Genomic DNA, 27705 nt, shown 5'->3' with positions numbered 1-27705 from the left:
TCGTGCACTTTCCTAGAGGTTGCAAAAATCAGAAACAAAATGCAGTTGAGCAGCTCATCACAAACGCACCTGTAAAATGACACCGAATGGCCCCTTGACTCCCTTAATAAGCAGACAATCATTATAAGCAAGCAGCAGTGAACAGTCTGGCATGATTTGTACAATATAGGTGTTTGTGGATGAAACAAGGAGACCTTTCAATAAACAGGAAGCTCAGCCAATGTTGAATAAAATTGCTTCCCAGGAGGTTCAACTCTCCTGGCAGTTTTAAAATGTTGCTTCACTCTCAAGACGGGACTAATGGGCGATTTAACAGCATTATTGCAGCAAATCTACGTGAGTTGCGTTTTGGAAGATATTTGCCTTTGCATTGATTTTCAGGGCGAAGAAACCATTCAGAGCTGGATGCACATAGACTTTTCTATTAATATGCTTATCCAAGAGCATTTATGCCAAATAGATTACTTCTATATTAATAATATAATATAGTCTATACATCATGGCTTTCATTTTCCAGTACAGGAAGCAATTACTAGGACCACAGAAGATCATATATACCTTCTGTATGACCATATGTAGCTCTTACATTAATCTATTAAATTAAACTAATTTATACAGTATCTTGGCATAATTCATTGGCCTGATATTATCAAGCCTACTGCAGCTGGAATGCCTTTACTTTCTTTTGCTAGCAGCTAACATAATCATTTTATGAGTAAATTTTTCTCGGGCTTCACTAGTTTTGATTTAATTCTAGTTTTTGTTTTTTTTCTAGCTTTGACTTCAATGGCCAAAACTATTGTGCCTCACCAATGGCTCTTGGGACTGCCTGGTAAAGGAAGCCATTGAAATAAAACTAGAGGAAAAGAATTTTAACAAAGTTGAAGGTCTTGCTCTAAGTAAGAACTGGGATTCGATTGTAAACAAGGTGAGAGATCGGAAATCTGATTGGATGAGGACTAACCAATCAGGGAGGAGGGATGACTGGGGTATAAATACCACCAGACTAGATATGCCCAGGCATCATCTTTGATGAAGAAAGCAGAGATTGTCATCGAAACATCAGTTATAATCAATATCTGGCTGGAAGCCCGAGAAGAGTTCTTTCATCATATATGCCAGGAAAGCACAAGATTCTTTTTCAATCCTTTTATGTTAAAGCTATTCACTTGAGATGCACCATTTAAAATAAGTATCTAGATGATCCCAGCATGATAGCTCTGCAAATTTCTTCAGCATTTTCAGAATGCTTTTCCCACGATAGGCATGCCCCTTGTAAATGCAATAATTGACTCACTACTCACTGCAAGTCATAACTCATAAGGGTGCAATTCCTCCACTTAGAAGTTTATGGACAATCTTATTATGGACAATCATAAAATTAGCTTGTTACTTATTACGTTATATGTTATGATGATGACTTTATATCTAATACAGTATTTCTCTGTTCTGTGTTGATAATGCATGCGTGTACAAAATAGTGCTATGTCAGATGGTTAGCTTGTACAAGACAAAAGAATGAATCATATTACATGGAGTATTAAGTCCTGTTTGGAGTCATCAGCATTCAATCACTGAAACTTCCATGAGACATTGACTTACTGCTGGATACAGAAGCCCCAGACTTGCCAACAGATGGTGCACCCTTTACTGGGTGCAGTGGCAGGCCTTTCTTGCAGGAATTCCCCAGAGTTAAACTGGGAAATTTTCACTTAGAACCAGGCCAAAACATGACCCCAACCCCAATTATTTCAGCAGAATTTCAAGGCCTATAGTTAGGAAGAAAGGAGAAAGTAAATACATTAATTAATTATATTGCTTTAAATTTTTTTGGTGAATTGCATTTTAATAGTTAACTTTAATTTTAATAGATTTTAAATGTCTCCAAATATCAGTATCATTTAAAATTTGATTAAAACCTTGATATCTTTGACTCAAATGATTCGAGGCACATTTATTATCAAAGTATATCTGCAGTATTCAACCCTGAGATTTGTCTCCTTCAGAGATAGCCATGAAACAAAGAAACACCATGGAACCCGTTCAAAGAAAAACACCAATCCTCCCCCAGCCCCCGTGCAAAGGACAAATGTCAACAAGGATATCAATGAGCAAAAACACAGAAAATAAAACACAAAAATCAAAAGAGTCCATGTTCAGTTCAGCTCAGTGTTCATTATCTGCAGGCCGCACTGATACTTTGCGTTCTTTCGAAGTCTGTCAAGTGAAGTGGGTTAACACAATGCTGTCCAAGGTCAAGTTACCACTGAGACCTTGCTGCCCGACTGAACAGTGCAGAAGGCCAATCAGATCATCCCTCTTCATAAGTGCGGAAGGATTGTGACTCTGGCTGTTTAGTTTGTGTCCAGCTTAATCTAGAGCATTCTGCATTTCCCTCTCATTAAAACTTTTGGAATTATATAATATTAATGAAAGATATGACTTCAAATCCATATCAGAAGTGAAGGTTGGTAAGTACAAAAAGCAATATTTAATGAATTGTCATTGTGCTGTACCATATATTTTACAGGATATTGTTCATTTTCTGTTCAGCACAGTATTCCTTTACTTCCAAGTGCACTGTTATACATAATAATTTGGTTTTACGGATATATGTCTGCACGTTATGTGTCACTTGCAAGGAATTTACAGTCACTAAAGTAGTATAATGAATAAAGACTTCTGTGCATGTCCCCATTCTTCTAAGAGTAGTGCCATTTAAAAAGCCAGAATAATTTACTATCCAGACTCGAACATTCTCAATGATGCATCATCGACTCACTTTGGCTTGATACCATGATATTTTTGCACATGAAATGACAATGATGAAATAATCCAACAAACTAACAGTGTACATACAGTTGATGTGTATATACACCAACATAAGAAATTGTCAAGTGACAACATTAAATTAATATTTAAGCAGCAAACTTCATAGGCAGTTTTCAACCTCTGCAAAAAAAAAATTGACGTAAATGTTTATCGAGAAAAGGTTTTGAAGCACTTACATTGAATGCACATGGAGTGAATATTAATAACGAGTAATTAAAATGAAAAAGGGAATACTCAGAACATGCACAGGAGATTCCCCAGGATGTTACATGGGGTGGAGCGTATTCGGTATGAGCATAGACTGGAAAGGCTAGATCTGTGTTCCAGGGAGTAGACGCGGTTAAGAAGTATATAGCATTATAAGTGGTATGGGAGAGGTAGATAAAACTAGAGGGCATCATGAGGGGAAAGACTTCTAGATGGGATTCGAAGGGGAGAGTGGTGAGTACCTGGATGACATTGCCTGTGAGGGTGGTGGAAGCAAAGTTGTTGCCGGGAATTAGATGAGCACTAGAATTGCCTAGGCATGGTAGGTTATGTGCCAAATACTGAAAGAGGAAATTAACACAGATAGGTGACCATGGCTGGATTAACATGGTGGGATGCATGGCCTGTTCCTATGCAGTTTGACACTACAGCTTCCTCTATTTTACTTATAAATCTGGATTGCCAGTAAAATTATAATAGTATCAACTGTCTGGAAGAACCTACCACCATTAACTGTTCTGCTGGTTGTAAATATCAGTGCTAACCCCATCTTCCTGCTGCCTTAATAGTAACAGAGTCCCCCTTGTCTTTGCTTACCATCCCATCAGTCTCCATATTCAACACATTATCATTTGCAACCTTTGCCACCTCCAAAGGGATCCTACCACTAAATGTATCTTTACCTCCCCTCCCCACCACCGTCTCTGCTTTCTGCAGGGATTGCCCCTTCCGCGATTCCCTTGTCCAATCATCCACCTGCACTCATCTCCCTCCCGGCATTTACCCCCGCCCATTCACCTCCTCCCTCACCTCTAGTCAGAGTCCCAAATAGTTGTTCCAAGTGAGGCAACACCTCACCTGCAAATCTGCTGGGGTCGTCCATTGTGTGCGCTGCTCCCGGTGCAGCTTCCTCTACACTGGGGAGAACCACTGTGAGTTGGTGGATCACTTTGTTGAGCACCTCCACTCCATCCGCCGCAAGCAGGACTTCCCGGTGGGCAAACGTTTTAATTCCGGCGTGTCAATTCATGGCCTCCTCTTGTGCCCACAAGAGTAGGAGGAGCAACACCTTATATTCTGTCTGGGTACCCTCCAACCTGATGGCATGAATATCGATTTCTCCTTCTGGTAAACAAAACTCCCCTCCCCCCACTCTGACCTTTTACTTGTTCTCACCTGCCTAAGACTTCCCCAAGAACCCCTCCCCCTTCCCTCTCTCCTCTCCTGTCGGATTCTCTCTTCTTCAGTCCTTGACCTTTCCCACCCACCTGGCTTTGCCTATCACCTTCCAGCGAGCCTCTTTCCCCTCCCCGCAGCTTTTTATTCTGGCATCTTCCCCCTTCCTTCTCAGTCTGAAACAACGACTGCTTATTCTTTTGTACTGATGCAACCTGACCTGCTGAGTCCCCCCAACGCTTTGACTGTGTTGCTTGGGTTTTCTTGAATCTGCAGACTTTCTTGAGCTTGTAAATGCCAGCGTCTGTTTCAATAGTCTAGTGTAGGGTTTGTGAACGACGTGACTACTCCTGATGGAACTGGCTGAGTGTGCGTAACCACCGTCTCATTGTTCGGGAATTTGACCTGGAGCAGATACCGACAATTGGTTCATTTGTCCTTCCAGTGAATTTGAAAGACTTTGCAGAGGGAGATGAATTTTCCAGTGAGAATCCTGCTTTACGGAGTCTAGGTCCCAGGAGCGTTGGTAATGGATGCAACACTATAAAAGTAGCAATTTTGCCATTGAATGAGGCAATAGTGAAGGAGTTGTGAAAAGGCAGGGCAGGAGAACACTCTCGAGGATAGGCTGGTGAAGAACAGAATTCTCAGTAGGCATATGCTTTACGTATTGGGGAGGGGAGAGGCACAGAGATCTTTTAGCGCTACAACCAGGCACTCCAACCAAGAGATCAATAAGGTCTTAGTGAAATCCTGTACTTTGGGAAGATAAGTACCTAATATTTTCTATGCCTGCTCCCATGAGATAAAGGTAAAATAGGTGACGATAAAGAGAGCAATGGATGCCCATCATAGTGCAGCACCAAGCAGCGAAGTGTGAGATACGACAGAGATCAGCATTAGTAGACTTGCATGGTCCTGACACTAGGAAGCTGTGATTAACTTTGAGCCGAGTCCACGGTGTCCAGGGGGGGGTAGTACCTCTGGTGAAGGGGCTTATGTCCATTCTGCAGCTGCTCACTCATCTTTGATCCCCACCGGACATTCAGCTCTGAAAGTGACAGTGACCACACCCTGGCACACTGCTTCAACAGGCAGGCTAAACCAGGTGAGGGTAGCTGGTGGCCTCATACCCCTGTGAGTTAGGGGCATGGCTGTCCCAACATGCAAAGTCAGCTCTTGTGTACTGGGTGGATGAGGTCTACAGTGAGATCCAACAGCCAGGAAGGTGGCACTGAGACATTCCATGGAGAGCGAAGGGCACGACAAGGCACAGAAGATGTCAAGATCATCCACTGCAACCAAGGAAGACCCCAGTTTGTGACTCTTGTTCATACCACTGGACTTGGACTTCTGAGGTCAAGAGTGAAAATGCCCTAGTCCAACGGCTTCTCCACTTTAAAAACTCTCCCTCACAGGTTCTGTCATTATCGGGCATAATGGACAACCACTATACCATACAATCTACTTGGGCAATTCAGTCAGGGCTCAAGTGAGATTTTACTTGAGACTGTAGGAGATCTGCGATCTCAGAGAGCACCAAGAATACAGTTTGATTGCTGGTCCCCAAGGTTCACCGCTTCATTGGAATTGGCTTATTATTGTTACACGCACTGAGACAGAGTGAAAAGCTTGTCTTGCATACTGTTCACACAGATCAGATCATCATGCAGTGCATTGAGGTAGAGCCAGGTAAAACAATAAGAATTCAGGATAAAACATACAAAAAAAGTTCAGTGCAGGTAAACAATAATGTGAAAGATCATAGCAAAGTAGATTGTGAGGTGAAGAATCCATCTAATCATATTAGGGAAATAAGGTCATTTAAAAGGTGACTGTTCAGTGAGTGGGAAAGAACTGTTACCATTCAGACCAGTGTGGTTCAATTTTGCATGATGCACTACTATACTATCACATGATGAAATTTTACCTGGAGAATTTTTTGCTAGCAAGAGGAGAAAAAAGACATTTTTTGAATGGGCACCCAAAAGCGCATGGACAATTTCTCTACTCTATAACTTGCTTTGCAACTGCTTGTTGTTTTGGAGTTGTATGAGTATATTTTTACGTTGCAATAGGGATTAAAATTCAATCCAGGTCAATATAAGATGTTAAGAACCCAAAGGAGAAGATCCTGAACACACGGTGGATCAGTCAGCATTTGAAGACAGAAAGAAATTATTTTCATGGATTGGAGTTAGGCACTTGTATCATTAGATGAATATTAACATTTTGCGGGATGATTCTGACACAGCCCCAGTGTATCAAGCTACTTACCATTGGATTGAATTATTGATCCAAGGATAATATTCTGTTACGAGGCATAAAATGTTTCCCAATTAGCTGGCTTAAGATGCTGAGCAGAGTGAATATAATCAATACTCTATCACATTTCACCAAGAGACCACAAAATAGTTAGACATATAACCACTTTGTGTGCAGTCAGTGAAATTGTTAATAGTTTCTGGTGTTTTGTTTAGATTAAATCAGTCAATGAATAATTAAAGGGGGTGTAGATTAAAAATATAGTACTTGGTATCTTACAACCATTTGCAAAATATTGAACTAAACTGAAACCCGATACACACTAAAATGGTGTTTTTGGAAAGCAAGACAATAAGATATTTTGAGCTCATTGATAATGGGCTAAAATGCACAAAATGGAGAATCAGATTGGGAAATGTGGAATTGGATATGACATGCCATATAATAGCAGGTGCATGCATCATGAATGAAAATGAAAATGCTGTTCACGATTCACTATTTTGGTGTGTATAAATATGGCAGAGATTTGCTTTGCATAATACCTGCAATTTCCCTTCAATATAAGGTTCAGAGGACTGAGTTTGATTTTGGGGTGGTGGGGTGGTGAGGTGGAGGTATGTCTCTATCAAAGGAGGTGTAAGGCACTCCTCCCCTCTGCCAGCTGGCAGGGAAATGAAATGGAAGATCTATTTTGTCAAATGTTATTGTTAAGTAAAGCAAAATAATTAAATGATTTTGGCATTAAGTTTTCATGGGAAGCATTGTCCTTAATCCAGTCCCCTGCCTGTATTCACTGCCTCAAATCTTCAATCACATGTAAAGCTTCTGGCTTCAGTGGATAAAGCACTGGAGGAGGCACACAGTGGGGACGAGGACCCAGACTTCAAGGGGCAATGCATCCCAAAACCTGAGCCAAATAATAACCAGCCAGCATTTTCCAGCTCACCAGCCCAACCCAAAAAAAAACTAGTGACAACTGTCAAGGGCTGTAAATCATAGACACATTTCTTCAGATTCTACAAATCAAGAGCAACACGCACAAAATACTGGAGGATATCAGCAGGTCAGGCAGTGTCTGCGGAGAGGAATAAACAGTTGATATTCTGGGCTGAGACCCTTCATCAGGATTAAAAAGAAAGGGTGAAAAAGCCAGAATGAAAAAAAGAAGTGGGGGGAGGAGGGAGTGTGATGGGTGGGAGAGGGGGGGATGAAGTAAAAAGCTGGGTGCTGATGGGTGGAAGAGGTAAGGGGTAAAAAGTTGTAAAAGAGTCAGACATATGTATGTAAACATTAGATAATTTAAAAGTAATTTAAGTGAATTTCACCATTTCTAAAAATTAAATATTATCATCATTGTGTGCTGTGTCATATGATGTAGGCGATCCTGGTCTCATGACCATGATAGCTCTTGGAAGTTTTTTCCTACAGAAGTGGTTTGCCCTTGCCTTCTTCTGGGCAGTTTCTTTACAAGACAGATGACGCCAGCCATTATCAATACTCTTGAGAGGTTGTCTGCCTGGCATTAGTGGTCGCAAAACCAAGCCTTGAGTTGTGCACCGGCTGCTCATACAACCACCTGCTCTCATGGCTTCACATGACCCTAGCAAAGCAGGGGCTACACCTTGCCCAAGGATCGCCTGCAGGCCAGCGGAGGGAAGGAGCGCCTTACGCCTCCTTTGGTAGGGACATATCTCTACCCGCCACCCCGTAAATAATTTCATCACAAAGATTAAAAGACTAACAGATAATTAAAACCATTAAAATGAAGTGAAATAAGTAAAACACATTCCTGCAATGACCTCTTCCACAAGGTTAGAATTGTAGTTGATGTTTATATACAGCCCTGCCAATGCAAAGCTGTAAGGGGGATACTGTACATCCATACACTCCCCTCTTGAGTCACTGCTCTGTTATTGGGTTTATTGGTAAATGTGGAGTGCAGTAAATGGTTTGGTTGGAGAGCTGCTTGAGCCTCCACACATGACCATATGTATGCACAGATGTCCAAACCTCTCTCAGACATCAGTCCCTTCAGAACTATCAGTTATTGAGCCGTCTGATTTGGTCCAATTAATTAAAATTGTAATGAAATTAATTTTGCAACCCATGCTCGGAATTAGTAAATATGACTTCAATTAGGCATTTATTCAATGATGCCAGAAAGAAGTAATGTGTTGGAACATGATGTTATTAGTGGACTGAAGCAAAGAAAAAAGATGCTGGAAATCTGAATTGAAAGCAGAAAATGCTAGAAATACTCAGAATTTCAGGCAGCAATTGTGGAGGAAAAACAGAGTTAATGGCTGAGGAAAATGACCTTTCATCAGAACCAGCGAAGTGAGTAACATGTGTCCTATCACAGACATTTCCTTTGCTCTCTTCACATATCTCCATTTACTACAATTGACAACACACCTGCTTTCTCACTTTTCCCACTCTGTCAAAAGACCATTGACCAGACAGGTTTGCTCTTACTCTCTTTACAAGTGTTGGATAGTCTGCTGAATACATCCAGCATTTTCTGTACTTATAGAACTAAAAAATGTTAACTACTAGTTTCAACTCATCTACAAATGTACTTTTGCATTAGCTGGAGTCAACAATCTGCTTTTGTAAGTGCCATTGAAATGAATTACAGTTTATTTTGTGCGTGTGTGTGTGTGTGTGTAACCAGCAAGGCAACAATTGAACCTCAAAATAATTTTTAATGTCACTTATTGCTGATATTATATCACCGATAAAATCATTGGTCACGTATTTAGTTTATGGTGCTGTTTATCACAGTACTTAATGAAAAAGCTTGTAAGAGTCAATTTAAAGCTGCAGTAATGAATAGCATATCTAATGTAAGGCAACAATGTCAGACTGTAAATCACTCTAACTAATAAAGGCTAGAATTTTATGGCAGCATGCATTGCAGAATTTTCCTTTCTTAAAAGACATGCAAGTTGCACAGTTCACTTTAATCATGAAAAGAATATTCTCAAGCCCTTTCATTTAGATAATTTTAACAATGAAGGATTTTTAAGCATGTTCTGATCTAAACAGATGAACATTCATTCATTCTTAATAATCAATCCTATTTTAAAATTAACATTTGATGAATTTAGAATGATCTTATCAATTTAGCCATTTAGAATGTAAAAACTGCTAATTTAATATTTTAATAACATGGCCTATTTGTAGTTTTCTATACTTCAATAATATCAAAAGAAAATGCTGGTGCCACTGTGGAGAGAGAAGTGTTTTGTGATGGTGTGAAGATGAAATGAATTATTCAATGTGCAGAGGCAGAGGAAATAGGTAGGAGTGGAAGATTGTCGGAGAGTAAGAGTAGTAGAAAGTAGGAGAGGAGGAAAAAGAGGCCTTGTGATCAGGTGCAGGGCTGGAGTGTTTAAATGACAACAGTAATTCTGCTCCAGAGCAAAAGATGAGGGCAAAGTGACAGATAAAAATCAAAGGCTGGATCTAAAGGAGCTGTAAATGAATATCAACACCCCCCTCCCACCCCGATCATAACTTGTACTTGCTAAGTACAAAATTAAGAGTAGTGGTTATGATCTGAACTTGTGGAATGCAGTCTTGAGTCTCAAAGATTATAAAGTGTCTTAACTAAACAATAATAGAAACTTTGTCTCTTTGAGAAATAATTTCACTAACAAAGCTGTATCAACATCTTAATGACTAAATCGGAAGCAATTAGTAATGTTCTGTCTGAACACTCCTGTTCTGTTGCTCTGGGTCCTCTCTGCATATGATATGCCTACACTCAATGTGCTGGACACAGGCAGTGAGATCAGGCAGGGTTCAACATTTAACCTGACTACTTGGGCAAAGTAGTTGCAGGTAAACAAGTCCCATGCATGATATTGACCCCATGCATTTGCCCAAAGGACAGAGGCTTGCTTTGGTATTACTCAAAGAAGATCAAAGTTTGCATGAGTCTAAGACATCCATGTTCTTCCAGGTTTATGACTCTTTAAATATTCTCCATAATCACTGCTCTCATTACTGGCATCTTACGATCTACATGTGCTGTAAATATATTCTTTTAATCATATTAACTCTCACTGTAACTCTGCAATTCCATTTTTTTTCTTTCAGAAATGCAAGGAAGTTCATCAGCTCTAGTGGCAGTGCTTCAAAAGCAAGATAATGACTTAGAAAGCACCACTGACTAGGAACCTGACTGAAAATGCACTGTAGACCTTAGTTTAGATCGGGAATCAGTAGGTGGAGAATCTCTGGGGGTGTGGCTAGAAACCAGGTCAGGAGGCAAAGCCCCTGCGTCAAGTCCCTTGAGCATAATGTTACATGCACAATTTACTATGGATGACGATTTCAATATGTCAAAAGAAAAATCAAACCTGATAGATAGTCTACTCTCGCTTCTCATACCAGATTCCTTCTTCTATAGCTGTTGACCTTTTCCACCTACCTGACTTTACCCATCACATTCCAGCTAGCCTCCTTCCCCTCCCTCCCCCCACTTTTTCATTCTGCTGTCTTCCCCTTTCCCTCTCAGTCCTGAAGAAGAGTCTTGGCCTGAAATCTCAACTGTTGATTCATTTCCATAGATGCTGCTTGACCTGCTGAATTCCTTCAGCATTTTGTGTGTGTTGCTTTCGACTTCCAGCATATGCAGAATTTCTTGCGTTTATGAGTCGACTGAAATACCAGTCCAACTAAGCGGAGACCATATGTGCATTGTCAAGGGACATTGGCTGTCCTGCTCTTCTCTTCCACTATGCTCCATGCAGAGTCAATTTTATTCTATTTTACTTATCCTGGAAGCGCAGGCTAGCTTGATTTCAATTCTTGGGAATTCTTCCTCGCAAATTAGAAATGATTTCCATCGCCAAAAAAAAACCCAGGAAACATTGAACTTCATGGAGCTGCGAATTTCTGCCATCATTGGTCTAGAAACCCTGTTCAAATGGGCTTTATTTGAAGGTGTCATCACACAGGTAGTTAGGATTGCTTTGTTGCAATCTAGGAAAGGGGTTCAGGTTCAATCTGCAGGCCTCCTCAGACATATATCACCCATGCCAAATAAGTAATGCAGGAAGAAGTCCTCTCCAGATGCTGGTGCTCAAATGCTCTGTGAGACCACCTGCAGCCTCCTCCACTGCAAGTAAGCCACTTTCTCACTAATCCTTTCACAACCCCTGTGGGAGTGCCATTAGGAGCAACAGGACAGGCAAAAAGCTCACAGAAGACAAATGCTGAGGGAAAGCATAAAAAATATCAGTGGATGAAGGCTTCTGTTGTAAGTAGATGATTTATCATGCTGTTTAACGATTACCTGGCATTGCCTTTTAAGAATTTGTCTGTGCAGCGTGTTCAAATGGATCAGCAGCAGAAGGGTAATAAATAGGAGGTGCTAAATGGAAACTATAATGGAATGGGATTTTATGATTGTGTAATAAAAGCAGTGATCATTGTTTATGAATGCATTCAGTCTATCCAGCGAGGGACACAGATTTGTTTCCTCACTTCCTCTTTCGTCATCTTTTTTAAAAAATCTCCTCCCTTACTTTTCCTTATCTATCGCCTATCATTCCATGGTTGGCTTCCCAAATGTTGATTAGGGCTAAAATTGCACGACTGTCAGGAAATGTAGCACAAGGCAGATTGCTGAGATATTTTCTAAATGGTCCAGTGGTACAGTACAGAAAAAGGCCATTCAGCCCAACTGGTTCATGTGTATCAAAGCATTCTTCTTGCTAATTCCATTTGGCCCATACTGTAACTCTTCAAGCCCCCCCCCCCCCATGTACCTATCTAAATGTCTCTTACGTGTTGCAAATGTACTTATCTTGAGCCCTTCCTCTGGCAGCTTATTTCAGGTACTCACTACTCTCTGTAAAGAAGTTCCCTCTTAGATCTCTTAAAAAATTCTCTCCTCTTTTCATGTATTTATGCCCTCTCGTTTTGGATTCCTCAGCAACAGGGAAAAGACTGACTGCTAACCTTATTCATGACCCTCATGATTTAATAAACTTCATTCTCCTGTGCTCCAGAGAATAAAGATTCGTCATAGCTAACATCTCCTTTTAACTCAGTCCTTCTAGTCTAGACATACAGTACTGTGCAAAAGTCTTTATGCACATATATATAGCTCGGGTGCCTAAGACTCTTGTACAATACTGTAATTTTATTTATTGCACTGTACTACGGCAAAAAAATCATATCATATGTGAGTAATGATAATCCTGATTCTGAGATGGATCTCTATTGCAGAGTGAGTATGGGAAGGGAGAGGGGAGGGAGTAGAAATACCAAAGAGTCATTCTGTAATGATCAATAAACCAATTGTTTGGAATCAAATGACCTTAGGGGCTGAGTGTGTCTGCACCTGTGCCAACCTCTGCTCCTGGCACTTCTTCTCTGTCCCTTGTCCCGCACCCCTCCCTCAGTGCTCCACCCTCAGCATTCTCAACATCCTTTGCTCCCACCAGATTTACTAACTTGCTCTCTACTCCACGTTGACAAATACAGTACTGTGCAAAAGTCTTAGGCAAACTAGGCTATACATACATGCTTAAGACTTTTGCACTGTACTGTATCCTTGTAAATCTCTTCTGCAGCTTCTTCACCTTGACAGTGTCTTTTATATAACAGGGTGACCAAAACTGTACACAATACTCATCAATGTCTTGTATACTGTAACATGAGACCCCAATCCTAAACTCAGTGCTCTCTGACTGATGAAGGGCAGCTTGCCAAAGACGTTTTCCACTACTCTGTGTACTTACTGCATGTGGCTGCTTTCACTAAACAATGCACTTGTATTACAAGGTCCTTTTGTTCCACAGCACTCATGAGTGCCCTGCTATCTACTGCATAAATCATGTCCCCTGGTTTGACTGCCCAAATATTGTCCACAGAATCAGAGCGTTGTGACCTTTTGGCCCATCAAATACATGCTAATTCCATGCAAGCAAAGGAGAGATGTAAGAGACTGCAGGTGCTGGAACTGGAGCAGAAAACAAATGCTGGAGGAGCTCAAAAGGTCAGCCAACTTCCATGGAGGGAAATGGACAGTTGAAACTTCGGGTTGAGAGAGAGGGAAACCAGATAAACCCATGCCCCTACCCTCTCTCGTTCAAATTGTTTCTTTACAAATTCCCATTTGAATGTAATGATAGCTTTAGCCCCACTTCTCCCCTATTGTCGCATTTCACATTCAAACCACTGACTGTACAAAATGCTACTTCTCACATCACTTTTGTTCGTTTTGCTGGCAACCTCATTCTGTCTGCACCACTTCATGAGTCCTGAGAAAGCAGGAACAATCACCCTAGAAACTGGGTAACCTAGTTACGGAGGATGCTGCCTGGACCAAAGGACATGCCTTATGAAGATAAGTTGAGCGAGCAAGAACGTCTCACTTTGGGGTGAGGAGGATGAAGGCATACAAGATGGTAAAAGGCATAGATAGAGTGGATAGTCAAAGATGATTACTAGGGTGACACTGGCCAATACAAGGGGGGCATAATTCTAAGATGATTAGAGGAACATGTAAAGAGATGTCAGAGTTAACTTCTTTACACAGAGAGTGGTGGGTGCGTGAAACACCCTGCCAGAGATGGTGGTAAAGGTAAATACATTAGGAATATTTAAGAATCTCTCAGACAGTCATATGGATGATAGAAAAATAGAGGACTATATAGGTGAGAAGGGTTAGATTGATCTTAGAGTAGGTTAAGGTAAGGGGGATCCCATTGAAACCTGTTGAATGTTGGAGGACCTTGATAGAGAGGATGTGGAGAGGATGTTTCCTTTGGTGTGGGAGTCTTAGACCAGAGAACACAGGCTCAGAATAGAGGGGCATCCACTTAGAGATGAGGACAAATTTTTTCGGTCAGAGAGTGGTGAATCTGTGGAATTCATTGCCACAGCCGGCAACGGGGACCAAGTTGTTGGGTATATTTGAGGCAGAGGCTGATAGATTCTTGATTAGTCAGGGCATGAAGGGACGTTGGGAGAAGGAAGGGGAATGAGGTTGAGAAGGAAATGGATCAGCCGTGATGAAATGGTGGTGGAAACTCAATGGGGCGAATATCCTAATTCTACTCCATTATCTTATATTTAACAGAGAGGCAAGACATTATGGGCCAAAGGACCTGTACTGTGCTATAAAGTTCTATGTTGTATGATTTTTCAGTGCTGTGATGTCCAGTTTCAATGCTGCAACACTCAGTCCCAAGTGAAGTTGCACCAATTATAAAATTGGATCAGGTTTTTCCCAGGCATGATTCACATTAGGGCTTTGACTTTTTCCAGCCACTGGCATGTGCCAAGGGGTGTCACCAGTGGCATAACGCCCATTTCTACGCGTGCAAAAATAAATTGGAGCTGAAATCTCTGCCCTTCATTGTTGAACAGTTCCAATGAAACTAGGAGTATGCCAGCTAATTTGTTTCAGTTTTGTTATTTAAAGGGACATTTTGTTGTTGGGAAACCTGATTCTGGTGCCTCAATTAACTGCAGACTGCTCAGACACATTCCAACTCCACAACACGTGCTAGAGCTAATGCTAAGTCCTTCTTCAAGCACTTAGCTGCTGAGGTATTCATTCCTTGAGGGCCTCAGCAATTGCTACTTCCAGCAGCTTTCCATCACTAGACAGCAGGAACCGGGGGACAGGACACATGCCAGTAGTAGAGAGAAGAGGGCATGGCCTGGATGGTGGGGGCCTCTGATGGTGGATGCTGCTGTCTTTTGGCAGTACGTCATGCAAATATACTCAACGGTGTGCCAGGCTTTGTCTGTAATGGACAGGGCTGTGTCCACCCCTTTCTGTAGACTCCCCCATTCCTGGTTCTGTAACATGCTCTGATGCAGCCAATTGGGATACTCTCCATCGTGCATCTATAAAAGTTTGTCAAAGTTTTTGGTGACATGCTAAACCTACACAAACCTCTAAGAAAGCAGAGGCACTGTGAAGCATTCTTTGTGACGACACAAATGTGCTGGTCCCAGGACTAATCCTCTGATACATTAACACCAAGGAATTTGAAGCTACAGACTCTCTCCTTATTGAGGTCCGTAAGCCAGTCCTCCAGCTTCTTTCTCCTGTAGTCGATAATCAGCTCTTCGGTTTTGCTGACGTTGGGTGTGAGGTTATTCTGCTGGTTCTGTTCAGCCAGATTTGCAGTCTCTTTTATGCTGATGCATCGCCAGCTTTGATTCAGACAATAGCAGTGTTATCATCAGACCTGAATACGTCATTGGAACTGTAGTTATGCACACGATCGTAAGTATTAAGTGAGTAGAGTGCGGGTGACGGTGGGAGTAGGGGCTAAACACACAGCCTGATAGTGCACCTGTGTTGATGGTGGGTGTGGTGGAGATGTTGCTGTCAATACAAACTAACTGGGTCTGCCAATAAGGAAATCGAAGATTCAGTTACACAGGAAAGCATCTATACCAAGATCCTGGAGCCTGTTTGTCTATCTGTCTGTCTGTCTATCTATTTATTCATTCATTCATTGGGATACAGTGCAGAATATGTCCTTGTGTCCCTTCGAGCCACCCCACCCAGCAATCCCCTGATTTAATCCTAGCCTAATCATGGGACAATTTACAATGACCCGTTAACCTACCAACTGGACATCTTTGGGAGGAAACCAGAGCACTCAGAGGAAACACACATGGTCGCAGGGTGAACGTATAAACTCCTTACAGACAGCGGCGGGAATTGAACCCATGTTGTTGGTACTGTAAAGCGTTGTGCTAACCACCATGCCGCCATGCCAAGTGATGAGTTGAAGGGATGACAGTGTGGAATGCTGAACTGTAGTCGGTGAGTGTGCATGTTCACTGTCCTAGTTCTGTGACTAAACCCAGGGCCGTGCTCTCAAACTTGGACTATTCTCTACCTGAAGGTAAGGATCGTGTTTACTCTCAACTACCTATCCAGCTGATCTTTCCAGATGGCCACAGAAGAACTCAGCTGTATCTTCCAGCCTGGTGGTTAGTACAGCATTAGAAAGGCTACCCAAGCTTTACATTTGAAATTAAATATTATCATCAACTTTGATTTAATTGAAGAACATATTACAGCCCATTGACAATCCCTTCTTCCCACAAGTGCAGACAGCCATTTGCTGCACTCTGTGTCCTTATAGCTCCTGTAAAACAACCCAGGCATCTTCACAAAAAGGGAAGGCTTCCTTTCCCTGAATGCACAAGAAGAACTTTGTCATGGGAATCCAAGGAATGATCCCAAGAAAGAAAGGGTTAATGTTTTCTGTTTCATGGATGTCTGTGAAGAATAAGGATTTCAGGTTGTACACTGTAATTCTCTGACGTTAAGCTCAACCATTGAATCTGTGGAATGCCTTTCTGCAGAAGGCTATGAAGGACAAGTCATATTTAAAGTGGAGGGTGATAGGTTCTTGATTAGCAAGGAAGTCAAAGAATACAGGGAGAAGGTAGGAGTATGGGTTTGAGAGGAATAATAAATCAGCCATGGTAGAACGGCAGACCATACTCGATGGAATGAATGGCCTAATTCTGCTGTTTTATGGTCTCATGGTCACAGAAAATGCTTCAACCACAGGGCGTCAGCTCTGCCACAAGCTTGTAGCAGCTGACTCTGCCTTGAGGGGTGCGTCCTGAGGCACGAGGGCTGCACTCTTCTCCCCTTACTGCAGATACCAGTGTGCTGTCTGGCAACAACAGCTGAGCACAGATGCTGTGAGAGAGCCACACACCTGCCAGATCTGTACGGAGAAGTATGCAGGTCTCCTGAAGCTGAGATATTATTGCCTGAAGCTCTCAGGGGGCACCTTACAGCACACATTTAGCAGATGTGGAAATTTTACAATCAACTGCATTCTACTGACACTGCCAGAAGATTAGCTGAGACCCCTGAGCCCAAACGCCCCTGTGCACTAATATAAATAAGATGAGAAAGGGGTAAATGGTGGTTACTGGAGAGAAATCCTTGCTGAGAATCACCAGCCTTATCTTGCAGCTGAGAAGATGAGACAGGAGCTGACCACAGTGGAAATAAAGTACTCCAAATGTTTAGAGATTAAAATGTTTAAAAATATCAAGCTCTCATAATGAACCTACACAATAAAACTTCTCACTATCAGGAGGAACTCAGCAAGTTAGGCAGCATTTATGAAGCAGAATGAACAGTCGATGTTTCAGACTGAGACCCTTCATTATCCCAGACTGAAACATCGACTGTTTAGTGCCGTCCGTAGACGATGTCTGAATTGCTGAGTTCCTCCCGCATTTTCTGTGTATTGCTCAAGACTTCCAGCATCTGCAGAATTTATCCTTTTTATGATTTACTTCCTAATATAAATTATTTAACTGTCCTGGATCAACCATCCTTCCAGCTCTAAATTATGGTGCTCTGTGAAGGACGGACGGGGAATTCTCAAGCAAAGGCAAGATAGAAGATAGTTGCTCTGGTCGGCTACTCCCAAAGCAGCTTTTAGATAGTGGAGTATTGCAGATGGTAATTATGGTGTCAGATGGAACAGGATTAAATCAGCACAAGAAACAGTTGATAAGGAGGCTGGAGAGCAAGGAAAGACCCAAAGTTTGATGGAATTAAGCATCGGGCTGAATTGAGGCAGTGGAGCCCAGGACTGAGAGCTATTGAAGCAGCAGGATCTGAAAACAAGGAATGAGTCGAATTTTATATGGTTTAAGCGCCAGGCCAAATTGAAAAGGTCAGGGTGCTGCGGCTGGAGGTGAGATACAGGCTGGTTCAAGGTTCAAAGTACAAAGAAAAATTTATTATCAGAGTAAGTACATACATGCCACCACATACAACCCTGAGATTCTTTTTCTGCAGGCATACCTAGCAAATCTATTGAACAGTAACTGTAAACTATAAACAAACTGTGTAAATGCAGATAAGTCAATACCAATAAATAATGAGCTGAGGAGGCGGAGCGAAGTTAAGATGGTGATAAATGGCAACTCCTTTGCATGCATCTTCAGAAACCACTCTATTCCCATCTTTATTATCTTTATTTTCCTTTTCAGGGTTCTTTTGAAGACCCTGACCTGGAGTTAAATGCTGACTTTGGTTCTTTGCGGCAATGGCATCCATTCTCGGGGTTTCAGGACTGGCCGTTATTAGGCACACCAAGGGTTTGGCCTGAGGGGCAGGCTTGGATTTGGAAGCCTAAGATCTTGGGGCTCTGGAGACGGGCGGAACAAGGGTCGGTGTCACAGCAGGAGACCCGTATGTCATCGGGGGAGTTGGAAAATCTACTGCTGTGTGCCTGAAGACCCGGGATCTTTGCGATCTTCAGCACAGCACAAAAAAAGGGACATAACGGACTTTTAACATCGTAAATCAGCGAGTTGTTTGTTATGTTTCCCCGCTTGCTGAGAAAATGGAGACACTTCCTTCTCCCTTATTAGGGAGAGAGAGAGAACATGTGGTCTGTCGTATACCGGGTGAAACGTGAAGTCTTTGGGCTTAGATGGGATCTCAGGAGGAAACTTTTTATCCAGAAGATACTTACAAGCTGGAATGCACGATTCATCTGGTTGCTGGAGGCAGGCACTCTCAAACCATTAAAGATGTAGAAAAGTATTTGAATAGGCAACTCATAGGAGGCTGTATAAATTGCCAATAATGGAATTGGTATAGATAGATGCTGGATAGACACTATGGATCTGCTGGAAGGCCTGTTTTTGAGCCTTATGACTCTATGATTTGCTCTGTTTAACTCCATACTCCTGTGTGAGTAACTGTGCTGGTTCTATGGAACAGCCAAACAATCCATAATGATCCCTCAAAATAGAACTAGGAAAGGGTTAATGGGTTAATGGCACAGGACTCCTCCCTATGTTATGCACTGTACATTGAACGCATACTGTTAATTTAAGCAATGAGGTTCTATTCTACCATTTGTTCATTTGTTATGTGCTGTGTTGTATTATGTGGGCATTCATGGTCATTTCATGACCCTGATTATTCTGGACAAATTTTTTGACCGAAGTGGTTTACCATTTCCTTCTTCTGAGCATTGTCCTAGCAAGGCAGGTGACCCCAGCCATTATTAATAGTCTTCAGAATTTGTCTGTTTGGCATCAGCGGTCACATAACCAGGACTTGCGATATGCACCAGCTGCTCATATAACCGCATGGCTTCACATGACCCCGATTTGGGGGGGGGGGGGGGGACGCGGGGAGGTGGGGTGGAAACTAAGCTGGTGCTACACCTTGCCCAAGAGTGAGCTGCAGGCTGGCAGAGGGAAGGAATGCCTTACACCTCCTTTGGTCGAGACATCTCCACCCTGCCATCCAACTCTGACATTAGTCACCAGTTAACATCATGTCCTCCCTATCCTGTATGTTTCTGATATACACAGGGACTGCACAGGGTGTCACCTCTCCCAATATGGCAGATGGTTTAAGTGACACCTGACAAACCTGTGTAAGGATTGACTAAAGTGAAAAAAGCTGTGTTTTGAGTGTTCAGTGTTTGGCGCTGAGTAAATCTTTTTTTAGATTATGAGGACACTCAATCCTCGTTTATTGTCATTTAGAAATGCATGCATTAAGAAATGATACAATGTTCCTCCAGAGTGATATCACAAAAAAAACAGGACAAACCAAAGACTAACACTGACAAGAGCACGTAATTATAACATATAGTTACAGCAGTGCAAAGCAATACCATAATTTGATAAGGAACAGACCATGGGAATGGTTAAAAAAAAAGTCTCAAAGTTCCGATCGACTCCCAATAGTCCCCAATAGCAGGCTGCAGAAGGGAGAAATTCTCTCTGCCATAAACCTCCAGGCACTGACAACTGTCGATGCATTGGAACCATCCGACTCTGAGTCCGTCCGAAAACTTCGAGCTTTCGACCAGCCATTCGACCCCGAGCACCGAGCACCATCTCTGTCAAGTGCTTTGACCCCATCCTGGCCACCGAGCAACAAGCAAAGCCGAGGATTCGGGGCCTTCCCCTCCGGAGATTCAGAATCACACAGTAACAGCAGCAGCAAAAAAGGCATTTCAGAAGTTTCTCCAGATGTTCCTCCGTTCTCTCACGTCTGTCTCCATCAAATCAGAATTGTGCACGACACCCTACTTGACAGATTACAGATATCATTCACCAGAGTGGCCGCGCAAGCTGTGACGCACCGCCATCTTCTCCTCCTCTTCTCGTTAGTCATGAATCAACATGTGGCATTCAAAAAGCCAGTACAGTGAGGTCAAATTTTGTAGTCAAAGACTTAGAAACGCTTGTTACTTTAGTAGGTTGAGTTAAATACTGGAAAAGACTCGGGAGTTATTGAAATTCTTTTGATGGAGCTGGCAAATACACTCAGTTACTATTATTAGGTATACTTGCTTGTTAATGCAAATATCTAATCAACCAATTATGTGGCAGCAACTCAATACATGAAAGAAGACAGACATGGTGAAGAGGTTCAAACTGAACATCAGTTTGAGGAGAAAATGTGATCTAAGTGATTTTGACTGTGGAATGATTGCTTATGCCAGAGAGGTAATTTGAGTATCTTAGAAACTGCTGACTTCCTGGCATTTTCATGCACAATAGTCACTAGAGTTTTCAGAGAATGATGCAAAAAACGAAACAAACATCCAGTGAGCCCCAGTTTTGTGGGCCAAAGCGCCTTGTTAATGAGGTCAGAGGAGAATGGCCAGACTGTTTCAAATTCAACTAGTCACCTGTTACAACAGTGGTGTGCAGAAGAGCATCTCTGAATGCACAACACGTTGGACCTTAAAGTGGATGGGCTACAGCAACAGAAGACCGCACTGATTTCCTTTCCTCTACCGATTAAAGTGGCCATTGAGTGTACTTCTAATGCAAACTGCGTGAATATGGTGCCGGACAGATACAGATCAGTACTTCAAACTATTATTTAAATACCTATTCACTTTAATTAATATCCATTTCAATTAATGTTCAATGCTCCTTAACTCAGTATTTAGCTGTGCTCAATACATTATGGCACTCGGCTACAGCATCATATTGCCAGAGTAAGCATGCATGAAAACTGTACTTCCTGTCTCATTGAGAAAGGACCACCATACGGAGCAAGGAACTATAAGGGTTTATTCCGATAATGGTTCAACAATAGGAAGTTGAATAAGCAAATGTCCCCATTATACATAAAATGTGGTAACTGTTCTTAAGTAATTTATCTTTCGCAAGTATTTTCTTTGCCCCTAGGGATAATTTTACTGCAGCAGTGTCCCAATAGATAAGAAAAGGAATTTCACCAAATAAAAAAAAGAAAGCAACACACACAAACTGCTGGTGGAACTCAGCAGGCCAGGCAGCATCTGTGGAGAAAGAGTAAACCGTCGATGTTTCACGTTGAATTCCTTCATCAGCTCTGATCAGGACTTCAGATATATTCTATGATCTGTGTTTAATATGATGCTTAAAATGGACTGATTTTATTCTTTATCATGACTTTCAAAAAAATGGAGAAATAGTTTTCTAATTACTATCGCGCTGATCAGGACTGATGAAGGGATTCGGCCCAAAACGTTGACTGTTTGCTTTTTTCCATAGATGCTGCCTGGCCTACTGAGTTCCTCCAGCATTTTGTGTGAGTTTGTGAGAAAAGCTTCTGCTTTCAGAAACATTATCAAACTGGTACTTGCACAGTTTGTACAAGTGTACCTAATAATCATTCAACACATTTGTGCATATTAAGCCAGCTGGTGGTGTAGCGGCATCAGCTTCGAGGTGAATGGTCCTGGATTCAAACCTGGCCAGCTCCTTGCACGCTTTCTACCTGTGAGCATTGAGCTATCAACTCAGCCTCATAAAAACCAGACAAATGCTAAAGAAATGGCAAGCTTGCTGCCTGACATGCCACAAGGCGCAGAAAGGAAAAAAATGTGAATATACTCCAAATATATTCCATGAACTCTGTTTAATACAATACTTGAAATGGGCTTATTTTATCCTTTAACAAAACTGAGAAATGGTTTTCTAATTTATATCTTTCTTAAATAATAGCATGCAAACTTGCTTAACTGCACTTTCAAATAATGGGAAAATAAGTAAATGTAATACTTTATAATCATCTTAAACTTGTTTCAGTTTGACTTCAACCCTATTACCAGTATTATTGTGATTGAACTCATGTTATAGATGTCATTCCTGGATTACTCCCCCAGGTATCTTTTTGAGTTATCAGTTCCACTTCATGACCAGCCAGCATTGCACTCTTCCATCAAATAATAATTTAGGCAGACATCTCCACTGAGGAAATGAAGCTGACTATTGGTCAGTCTGTCTGAGGTTAATAAAATTATTTAATTAAATAATTAGTAAGCTTTCAACCCATAATTGCTACTTGAATTACTATTTAATTTATACCTCAGTTAAATTTTGCACTATGTAGGAAAACAGTTTGCAATCAATTGAACAAAAACATTCATTATCACAGCGGGAGCTTGGAGCAGTATGAACCAGTCAGTGGAATGGGCAGGTAGGAATGTGTTTTTGTGATGTTCTCCATGTTACTCCAAATTTTTACACCTGCAACAAAGGTAATGAGTGCTGTTGATACAGACCTAAAGAATCTCAAATTTTGTTCATTTTCTCTTTAAACCTCCTAGGAACTCCCTCTTTCCAAAAAACTTTAGAGTAGAGGTCTGTGCCATCATCCTGAAGCCATTTTTTAAAAGTCGCATTTACTTTTCCAATCCTCGTCTCATTCTGGTGTACTGTAAGTTTGAAGACAGAAACTGGAGAGTAGGATTTCTAGAATTTGATTCTTTAGCTGTGTACAGCCACACACAAAGCCATGATGGCCATCCCTAATCAAGCCCTGTCTATCCAGATACAGTGGATTCTGCTTAACTTGGCCATTGGTTAATCAGGGCAGCCATTTATTTGGGACAACTCTTAAACAACAAAAAATAATCAAGAAAATAACCAGGATTCCCTTTGTTTATTTGGGACACCGTACCATTTAATTGGGGAAGGAGACTTTTGCCAAACAATTTCTAACTAGTGTCAGACATAAGCACGCATGTGGCTGTTTTACATTACACCGTGCTTAGAGTGAGCAGTTTTTAAAATGGTGATTTTTGTGCGTGCTTGTGTTCAAAAAGCAGTGATTTTTGTTGCTGATAATCATCGCAAAATTAGCAGTAAGACAATCAGAACTGTTTTTCTCACTGTGCTTTCAAACGTTCAGATTTGGAGATGCCAGAGATGGCCGGGAGTGAAAATGAAACAATTTCACTACTTCAACAAGTTAGAAACTATGAAGAATTTAAAGGTATCAACAATCATCTTGAATTTTACAACAAAAATGAAGATTTGGAGGATACAATTGTTGATAGCATTGTGTGAAGGTAGTCCATTATTTACACTAGGTGTTTGGACTGATTTGGTTCACTTACAGTCAATCAAAAGAACACAGCAGTGTACACTGGATGAAGTATTAGAAACTAATACTGTTATCTAGTAGTGTAGAAGTATTAATAGTGCCCTAATTTGTGATGTATTTCATTTATGGAGAGCGAGGTGTCTCCCAGTGGAGGTTGGATGTAGGGGATTCGTAGCCCATTCTTTAGTTAGAGCCTTCAGCATTTTGGGCATCGAGGGAGAGAGGAAGAGGAGAGCCATCCGCAGTACCACCGATGCGGCAGAGAGGGCCTCAAGATGGCTGTGGCTCAAAAGAGGGGAGCCATGGAGTCATAAGTAGCTACCATCTGGACACAAGCTGGGGTCCGATCAGCCCCGGCTGGGTCACCTGCAGGAGGTTGTATGATGTTGAAAGACCCAAAACACCCGATGATTCCAGGAACATCACTGAAGATGTGTCCAGAAGCATCAATAGATGTATGTACACAGCATTTAAATATTTAATTTGTTACTCAGTTAAATGGTAGTTTGTCCTGCTTTATAACTTTTTATCTACTTCCATTGAATCTTTAGCTAACTGGGGCAGCTGCTTAATTAGGCCAAAATGTACTGATCCCAATTAGCCAGAATCCACTGTACTTATATATCCTGTACCTTAATATACCCACTACTGACATCAGTCTCACCAGCCTATAATTTCCCAAATTATTCTTAGAGACTTACTTAAACAACAGAATAACATGAGCTGTTCTCCAATCCTCCGGGACCTAACCAGTTGCTAAGGACACTGTAAATTCTTCTGCCAGGCCCTGGCAATTTCAGCACAAGCCTCCCACAGGGTCTGAGGAGACATGTCAGGTCATAGAGTCTAGTCATAGAAGACTACGGCACAGAAATCGGCCCTTTGGTCCTTTTAGTCTACGGTCTTTTTACCCTTTGGTCTCTTTCGTCTACGCCGAAACATTAATCAGCCTAGTCCCATCAGCTTGTATCCTGACCATAGCTTCTATACTCTTAACATCCACGTACTTATCCAAATTTGTCTTAAGTGTTGAAATTGAACCCCCATCCACCACTTGCGTTGACAGCTCATTCTGGCACCTGGAGACTCAACCCAGTTGGGCGCCACAGTGGCATAGCTGTTACCATGACGTTATTACAGCTCAGGGTGGAGTTCAAAGTTCAAATCCGGTGCCACCTATAAGGAGTCCTAGAATACATGGGTTTTCCCCGGCTGCTCCGGTTTCCTCCCACGGTCCAAGGTTGTACTGGGTAGGTTAATTGGTCATTGTAAATAGTCCTATGATTAGTTTAGGGTTAAATCGTGGTTACTGGGGTTTGCTGGGGCAGCATGGCTTGAAGGCCTCTTCTGTACTCTATCACTAACAAACTAAATAAATAAATAATAGTATAAGACTATAGACAATAGACAATAGGTGCAGGAGTAGGCCATTCGGCCCTTCAAGCCAGCACTGCCATTCACTGTGATCATGGCTGATCATCCACAATCAGTATTCAGTTCCTGCCTTATCCGCATAACCTTTGATTCCGCTATCTTTAAGAGCTCTATCTATCTCTTTCTTGAAAGCATCCAGCGACTTGGCCTCCACAGCCTACTGGGGCAGAGCATTCCACATATCCACCACTCTCTGGGTGAAAAAGTTTTTCCTCAACTCCGTTCTAAATGGCCTACCCCTTATTCTTAAACTGTGGCCTCTGGTTCTGGACTCACCCATCAGTGGGAACATGCTTCCTGCCTCCAGCATGTCCAATCCCTTAATAATCTTATATCTTTCAATAAGATCCCCTCTCAGCCTTCTAACTTCCAGAGTATACGAGCCCAGTCGCTATAATCTTTCAGCATATGACAGTCCAGCTATCCCGGGAATTAACCTTGTGAACCTACGCTGCACTCCCTCAATAGCAAGAATATCCTTCCTCAAATTTGGAGACCAAAACTGCACACAGTACTCCAGGTGCAGTCTCACCAGGGCCCTGTACAGCTGCAGAAGGACCTCTTTGCTCTTATACTCAATTCCCCTTGTTATGAAGGCCAGCATGCCATTAGCTTTCTTCACAGCCTGCTGTACTTACAATTCTCCTGTATTGCTTAGATCTGTATCTGCTATAACCACAGATCATCTTCAAACATTATTCCTTTATATCTCAAAACATTAACATAAACATGTTCTTTATTAAGACACTGCCTAATCTGCAGGTCAGGCAGCATCTAAGGAAGGAGATAGACAGTCAATATTTTAGGTCAAGACCCTTCATCAGTCAGATTTTCCAATACTCAGCAGCAAATCAATTTTTCATTCCCAGATTAACTGGCACTGCAGAATCATCCAAATAGCAATGTTAGCCCTGAGGCCCCTATCAGGGCGGAGGGTTTATAGTAATGTGGCATCTTTCTGTTCTACTTTCAAGCATGCCAAAACCAGCAGTACATTCTCTTTACTCTGAGTCCTGACGAAGGGTCTCAGCCCGAAACGTTGAGTACCTCTTCCAATAGATGCTGCCTGGCCTGCTGTGTTCACCAACATTTTTTGTGTGTGTTGCTTGAATTTCCAGCATCTGCAGATTTCCTCATGAGTACATTCTCTTCAGTCCTTTACCATTCTGTGGAAATATTTCCAGTTTTTTTTAAGTCTCTGTAAAGGATGTATCCTGGGAAACCTGCTCAAAACTTAAATTTCTGTGCAGATTGTATTTGTTTTCCATTATACAGTGAACAAATCATCTACCACATCACAATCTTCAGGAGAAGATTTGAAATGTAGTCACTTTGAAAGGAATGCCATAAATTGCCTAGTGATTGAATGCATTCAATCTACCCAGAAAAATTAAAATAGCATTCTGTTTTTCAACAAAAGTGAGAGCAAGCATGCAAGCTGTTTGGAATGTAACCCATTCACAAACTAGCCATGTTGAAAATTATCCTGAAATTCTGGTACTTTGTTGCATTATGTGGAAGTTCCAATCTCTCAGGCCATACAAGTTAATTAGGAGCATGCATTTTCTTTGTTAATGTTGCTGTCTATTAGAATTTTTAAGTGCAAGTTGTTATTCAGCCATTTGAAGAACAATGCAGCTACAGGCTACCCTTAAACTAATAGCTATAGACGTCAGGAAAACAAGAAACCATTGGAGCAGTCACAGAGGATACTTCCTATACCTTGCGCTCTGCTAGCCCAGTACCACCACTGTCAGTACAGCAACAATTTACTCATGAGCTAGAAAATGAAGACACAATTAGAAGTGAAAGTGATTAAAGAGAAGCATACATTTCTTCTCATGCAGCAACCAATCTGTTTCATAGTTGTCCTTCAAATACTCACTGCCTAATCTACTTTCAGGTTCAGTTCCCAGACATATGGCTTTTCATAGTAGAACTCATTGAAGTAAAGGTAAAAACGACAGTTAACAAGAAGAGAACTGAATTTAATAAAATTACAATAAAAAAACGTGATTAATAATACCAAGCAACACACACAAAATGCTGGAGGAACTCAGAAGATTTTGTTGATCTTGATGAATCGTTTCTGTTTCACTTCTTTCCTTAATGATAACTTGTATGAAGATAGAACATTACAATACTGGAGGGAGGGGTGAGTAATTGGCCTGATGTCTTTCTTTCCTTTCTAGAATTTTTAGCACTTTTCTGCCAAATCAACGGCCTTAAAAAAATCCATAATCTTTTCACGTGGTGTTCAAATTGCAATACCTAACAGTTAAAAAAAACAATTCTCAGCTTCCTGCTATGTTTCTAAAAGTATATTATGTTAAATCCACAATTTCTGGTTCCCAAACTATATATGAGAGATAACATTTGCTTTTCCATAACACTTAGCAATT

This window comes from Mobula birostris, chromosome 9 (assembly GCF_030028105.1).
Source record: "Mobula birostris isolate sMobBir1 chromosome 9, sMobBir1.hap1, whole genome shotgun sequence".
In the NCBI taxonomy this organism is placed as follows: Eukaryota; Metazoa; Chordata; class Chondrichthyes; order Myliobatiformes; family Myliobatidae; genus Mobula; species Mobula birostris.
The sequence above is the reverse complement of the archived record's forward strand: the minus strand, read 5'-3'. Positions refer to the sequence as shown.